Here is a 7,028-nt window from a genome sequence, read left to right as displayed (position 1 = left end):
GACATTTCTCATTTTTATTGATATTTTGTAGCAAAGCATATTCCAGACCTAAAAGGACAAGTAAAACTTTTCAAAGATAAATAAAATGATTTAATTTATATTTAGAAAACAAATCAAAAATAATGTTGCTACCTTTCTTATGAAGATATATTTTACCTAGCAACCAGGTCAAAAGAAGAACATGGAGGGCTGGCGAGATGGTTCAGTGGGTAAGAGCACTGACTGCTCTTCCTAAGGTCCTGAGTTCGGATTCCAGCAACCACATGGTGGCTCACAACCACCTGTAATGAGATCTGATGCCCTCTTCTGGTGCGTCTGAAGACAGATACAGTGAATTACACTGGAGCGAGTGGGGCCGGAGCAACCGGGGCTGGAGTGAGTGGGCTGTCCTGAGTTCAGTTCCCAGCAGCCACATGATGGCTCACAGCCATCTGTACAGCTACAGTGTACTCATACACATAAAATAAATAAATAAATCTTTAAAAAAAAGAGCATGGATTGGAAAACATGTGAAGAATTGAAGTGACTGATAAACAGATTATTTAAAACAAAGAATAAGTATTTCAATCACGAAGCCATTGCTCAAACCCCTTGAACTTTGTCATACAAAGCACTGAGGTGACTCAGTAGAAATGGGACAAAAATGATATGGGCTCACGGGTAACCAGTATCAATGTACCATTTAGAAATAATAATATGACTTCAAGTTTATTACTTCTCAGATTATATGTGCATAAAAACACAAGGGTACGGAGTGCTTCCTTAGTATTACCTACTAGTATTGTCATTATCTGACTAGTTATTTTTCTCTTAGTCACCATAGCAGTATTCTCTTAGTCAAGAAATTATTGTCATATTTTTCTTCAGTCGATCTGTTCTTTTTCTTGTTGCTATCACAAAATACATGACAGAAGCATCTTAAGTAAGGGTAGGTTTATTTTGAGTTATGTTCCCAGGAGTTATAGTTCACCCTGGTGAGGAAGGCATGGTGGACAGAGCCTGGAAGGAACTGGCCACATTATATCACAATCAGGAAACTGAACTGGCCACATTATATCACAATCAGGAAAATGCTGATGCTCAGTTCACATGTTTGCTTTTTATGTAGTTCATAAAAGGCTGATGTTGAGGTGTGGTCTCTTGCTATATATTGTAATGCTAAGTGCAGACCCCCAAGGCCTGGTTGTCTCAGAGATGAGAGTCTGCAGGTAGACATAAGTGACACTATGTGACTTTCTCCCCAAGTTATTTCTGATTAGTGAATAAAGATACTGACAGTCAATGGCCGGGCAGAACAACCATCGATAGGGTTTAGAATTCCTGGGCTTTAGTCCACAAAGGAAAGAAGAAGGAATGGAAGAGGAAGCCATTTTAGCTTAGATGAGTCATGAAATCATGGCCATGTGATTTGGCTAATTGGAGTTAAGAGCAGCTCAGAGGAAACCTGGCAAATTAAGTAATGGGGTTATTGGCTGGGAAATACACATAATAGTACAGAGGATAGATATCTGCCCAGGTCTTGTGCTGATTATGGTTTATTGTAAATATAAAGTTTGGATGTATCTTTTACCCAGGAACTATATGGTCAAAGGCAGGGTAGAAACCCCAGATTGGGATTAAATAAAACTACCACAGGGTGGTGCTCATATTCAGAGTTAATCTTCCCTCCTCATTTGAAGTCCTCTGTAAACATACTCATTGATAGGCCCAGAGGTGTGTCTCCAAGGTAATTCTAAGATTTATCTATGTATATTTTATGTGTGATGTTGTTTTGTCTGTATATATGTATGTATGCCACATGTATGCCTGGTGCCAAGGGTTAGAAGAGGATATTGGACCCCCCTAGAATTGGAGTTCTATGTGAGCTTTTATGTGGGTGTTAGGACTAAAATCTGGATCTTCTGTAAGAGAGGCAAGTGCTTTTAACTACTTGTGTCCATCAGAAGGGATTCTAAACCCATCAAGTAGACAGGGAAGACAAGGCATCGTCACATTCACCTCCAAGGACTGCTGTGAAGACTCGGTAAGAAAGTGTGTAGAATGATCTCTACCTTATTGTGTAAAAAGTACAAAGTAAGACTTTATTGGTAGGAAGACACTGATGTGATCTTAGCATTATGCACACTTATCAAAACACATCTACAAAGTTGGTATCCTGCAGCAAATCAATTTCTACATTTTATTCTCCAATTCTGATGAAATCCCAACATTTGACTTTGAAACTTGTGATAAAGACTGCTCAAATTTTTGAACTTTGAAACTTTCCTAAAAATGATTTTCAGAACAAATCAAGAGCTTCCAGAAAGTCAAAAATTGATAATGGATTGGGGTTGAGGTTTAATGGCTATCTCAGTATGAGGTAGACGAACAAGTTTCCAGCTTGAAGAAAGCTAAACGAGTTCTAGCTGTGTAAGGAGGAACACATATTCCTTCCAAGAAAACCTTTTGCAGAATCAACCAGTTTTCTCTGGTAGAATTTTTTTTCTGAAGGCAATAAGTGAACCAAATATAAACTAGTCATTCTTAGAGGGCATATGATGAAGACAAATATTCAATGCATCCAATGGTTGCTTTGGTTTCAATATGAATTCCTGGAGAAGTCCAAACAATACCAAGTTGACCTAGTCATTACTCTGTCGTCAGATTCATCAAATAAAAACTTATTCTTTGGGATGTTCTGGAGTGTTCCAAACCCTTCTGTAATTCCAAGGAGGTCAAGCTAGAAGAAAGTAGAGGAATCTAAATGTAGAGAAGGTACTGTCAGTCTCTTATGCTTTCTTGACTGCAGGGAATCAGTAAGAATATATTTGCATCACAGAGTTTTATTTCATTACAAAATAGTTAATCAAGAAAATAATTTTATAACTTGAGAAATACCAATTACCTTTAAAACAATATTAAGAACATAAATCAGATGTCATAAAATCTTGTCACAAAGGGTTATATATATGTATATATGTGTATATATATACATGTATATATGTGTACACATATACACATATGTATATGTGTATATATGTATATATATATATATATATATGGACATTTGGATTCTCACCTACCCTGCAAAAGCATTTCAAATATGTACTAAAGGTTACCAAAATTGACACAAAAGTTATAGACACAGTAAAATTTGATAGACACCAAATTCAAAACTAAACAAAACATGTCCTTTAATTATCAGAATAAAGGAGGAAGGTCAAATGGACAAAAATGTATGTATTTGTATGTTTATATTTGGATGCATTTGTGTGTGTATGTGTGTGTGTGTGTGTGTGTGTGTATTTGGTTGTATGTTATGCACTTTGCATGTATATGATTTTTGGCTGTATGTTCCATTTTTGGGGGGAAAAATCTGTATATTCACAAAGAAATTTATAAGAAGTTTTGGCTCACATATGTATGATCTCTGAGACATCCTAGAATTTTCAGACAGCAAGATAATGATCAAATCTGTCGTTCAGGCCTTACTGCACATGGGAGGCCTGAAAGACAGAATGCAATAGTGTGGATTCCAGACTGGACCTGAAAGACAGAACGCAGTAATATAGATTCTAGGCTGTTCCTGAGAAACAAGGAATTAGGAGTTTAAGTCCTGAAACCGACAAATCTTGGCTCAATCAGACAGTATAGTTTTCATTCTGTCCTCTGCCTTCTTGTTCTATTAAGCATTCAACAGATGTGATGGTGGGCACTCATCCTGAAGAGGGGCCTATGCTTTATGCAGTCTGAGATGCAAATACTATTCTCTTCCTGGTGAAACTTCACGGACGGTTCAAAATGATAATTAGCCAGATATCTGGGCACTCTATGCTCCAGTTGAGTTAATGCATCAAATGTGTGCTGCCTGTAGTTTTGTCTGCAATGTTTTGTGTTCCTGGTGAGTTGTCCCCATCCATCTGCACAGGAACTATCTCTGATTATCGAATAGAAAACACACACACACACACACACACACACAGAGAGAGAGAGAGAGAGAGAGAGAGAGAGAAAGAGAGAGAGAGAGAGAGAAAGACAGAGACAGAGACAGAGACAGAGACAAACAGAGACAGAGAAGGAGAGAGAGAGAGACAGACAGACAGACAGACCGACACACACACAAACACACCAGTTATTCTTAAAATGCCTTTGCTGATTCAATGATGGGGAACTCTTAAATTTCTTAAATTTCCACTCCCCCCAGCCCTCTGCTACCCCAGGCTCAGTTGGGGAAGTGACCAGAGGTCACTTACCTGAAAACACACACTGCTGGTTGGCTTTATCTTCTCTGCTACTGCATCCTCTCCCAGTCCTCTAGCTGCTCTCTGTGTTCAACCCAAGCAACTCTCAGTGTACCATCCGCTGCTCAGCATCGGCTACTGCCAACTTTATTGATAAGTCAAAGACAAATTGAGGGCAAGGACCTTCACCTTCAGTAAAAACAGATTCCCCATTAAATAGGAGCATTAGAACCAGCCTCTCCAAATTTGTTACCTAAATAAACAAACAAACTAATAAATGAATACTTGAGTTTCATATTCACTTATTTGAAATAATTGATCCCAAGATCCACAAAGCTTCAAGTGCTGACATGTACATACTGGGAGTCTTTTTAGTTGTCTTATCTAATTCATCCTTTATTGTGTTAGTGTGTGTATACACACATGTAGTGAGTGTGTGGATAAGTGTGTGTGTGTGTGTGTGTTTGTGTGTGTGTATGTGTGTACATATGAGTGTATAAGCTTACAGAGGGAAGTGGGTAGACAGCAGATGACAAAGTCTCTTAAATTCTTTAATATATCTCATTTTGAATATTATTTGACATCAAGCAAACTTTAAGTTTACATTCAGTTTCTTTGTTTTTAATTAGTTGCTTTAGGCTTAATCTTTACAACATATATCGAGTACTAGATAATGAGAGATATAAATTGGTCTTTCCCTCTGTTTAACCCTATACATGAATTACATTTTTACTTATCATGACTACAAACATAATTAAACACATTAAAGTATTTGAACATTTATAAGTCGACTGGAGATTAACTTGAATGTCTTAATACTCTCTAAAAGTTTACAATAAAAAAATTTTAAAAAGTTTACAATAAGTTAGTAGGTTTTATAGAATTATAATTTTATAAATTTATCCCTGTTGAGTTTGAGCCATAAATTTTATCATAAATATAGTCCACAGGGATATTGGGAACCATGTTTTCCTTAACATTTTAAAATCAATTCTTTCATTTTGTAATTCACAGGGAAAAATGTGAAGGATTCTACTCATCCATGAAAATGTGAATGATCAAACATAGCACAATGGCTGGCTTCTTACAAACCATACATGTTCAACTAAAATGTATACCTGATACTATACTCAGCTGTCAAGAGGAAGCAAATCAAAAGCCATTACATAGCTAATAGATCAGGTGGAAGGAGATATGTAGACTTTGCCCTTATGAACCCTTTCTGTGTGACAGTGAAATAGATCTTTATATGATGCATTGCACACAGAAGCATTGATCAAAGTCAGGTTTGGCATGATACACAATTGTGTGGATGGTTTGAGGCATGTCATTGCCTGACATGGGCTTTCCACTGAGGACCAACAATTAGCTTCTTCAGGAGATCAGAATGATATTTGAAGTTTCTCTCCAAAAAGAAGTAGCATCTATCAAATAGCTTTAACTCTAGCTGCTCTCTGTTGAGCCTATTCCTCCTTGGATCTCCAGGAACTTTTATGTTTCTTGCTGTTCATGTGCTTTGCTGTGCAGACAGGCTTTCACCCAATCAAAGGTCAGAAGTCAGCATCCACTGTGAATCCCAAGCAGACACTTCAAAGGACTTGGAGCTTCGTCATCAGAAACAATGACATGAGCTACTGTACTATCAACCTCAGCCCATTCTTTAGCCTCGAGAACTATCTCATGTTTGCTTAGCATTTTCTGTTGTTCTGAAGGAAGCCCTCTGCTTTCAGGCAGTAGCGACCCATGCTTTCACTGCCCACCATTTATGATCAAGCCCTGGATAGTTGAAAATAATTTATTCATCTCTGGGAGCAGCAATGATAATCTCGTATTTTCATTGTCTGTATTATCTATGACCCACACTAAATATCTTAACAGCATTCATGGAGACACCTAAGACATTGTATGACACTGTAGGACATTAACTATACCCATGTGACTATTCTTGGCCAAACCATAGAGTGTTGTGCAGTTCTGATAGCCAGTGGTATTTAACAAAGTGTTATGCTAGAGCAGCAATTGCACTACCTTCAAGTTTCTGTGGCTGCAGCCTTTATGAAATGGTATCCATCCAGCATGGTCTTTAATGTTTGTGTTGTTTCCATTTTGCAAGTATATTCAACAGACAGTATATCACCCTTAATGGAAACAATATGAAGCAAAGTCTTCCTACGTGATTTCTTTTTCAGGGTTTGATACTGTGTGACAGCTTGATGGTGGAGAGGCTTCACACTACTTGTCTGTGAACTGAATAACTCAGCAGAGGTAAGGATCTGCCTGGTGACAGGCTAAGAGTGTCGTCTCATACATTACTGTTCCTGGTGACTATAACATAAACTCGAAGTTATCCTGATGGCAGTGAAAAACAATCAACTAGCAATATATTTTTTTTCACAAGCACTAATTGCTTAATGAAATCTCTGAGGTTTTTGGCATGTCCATTTCTTATCTGTTAGAGTTAGGGGGTTCTGCTGCAATCTTCATCACTTCCATTATGCCCTAGTGAATTAAGAATATTTACACAGACCTTCCTCTCAGGAGTTATTGTCACTGTTGCTCAGTGTCAGGAAATGCTATATACTTGGCCAATAGTAAGATATGTCAACAGTCAAACTTCTAGAACATTCAGACTCTGCAGTAGAGCCACTTGCTAGTAAAGTTTATTTTACCATGGACTCTCATAACTGACCATTCGCTACAAGAGGAGACAAGCCATTCCTTTAATTCTTCTTTGCAAACAAATTTACTATCTTCTGTTTCTGGCCTTAAATCCCACTCCTGGTTGATCTCAGTGAAAGATTCCTTCTG

At 37.7% G+C, this 7,028-nt stretch overlaps 1 pseudogene; it reads right to left on the bottom strand.

The window, feature by feature from the left end:
- Positions 1-5,350: 5,350 nt before the first annotated feature.
- The window catches only part of LOC116094871, a 45,735-nt pseudogene continuing 44,057 nt past the window's right edge, over positions 5,351-7,028 (bottom strand).

Source organism: Mastomys coucha, unplaced genomic scaffold, assembly GCF_008632895.1.
Source record: "Mastomys coucha isolate ucsf_1 unplaced genomic scaffold, UCSF_Mcou_1 pScaffold17, whole genome shotgun sequence".
Classification (NCBI taxonomy): Eukaryota; Metazoa; Chordata; class Mammalia; order Rodentia; family Muridae; genus Mastomys; species Mastomys coucha.
This window is presented reverse-complemented; position numbering and strand designations above follow the sequence as displayed.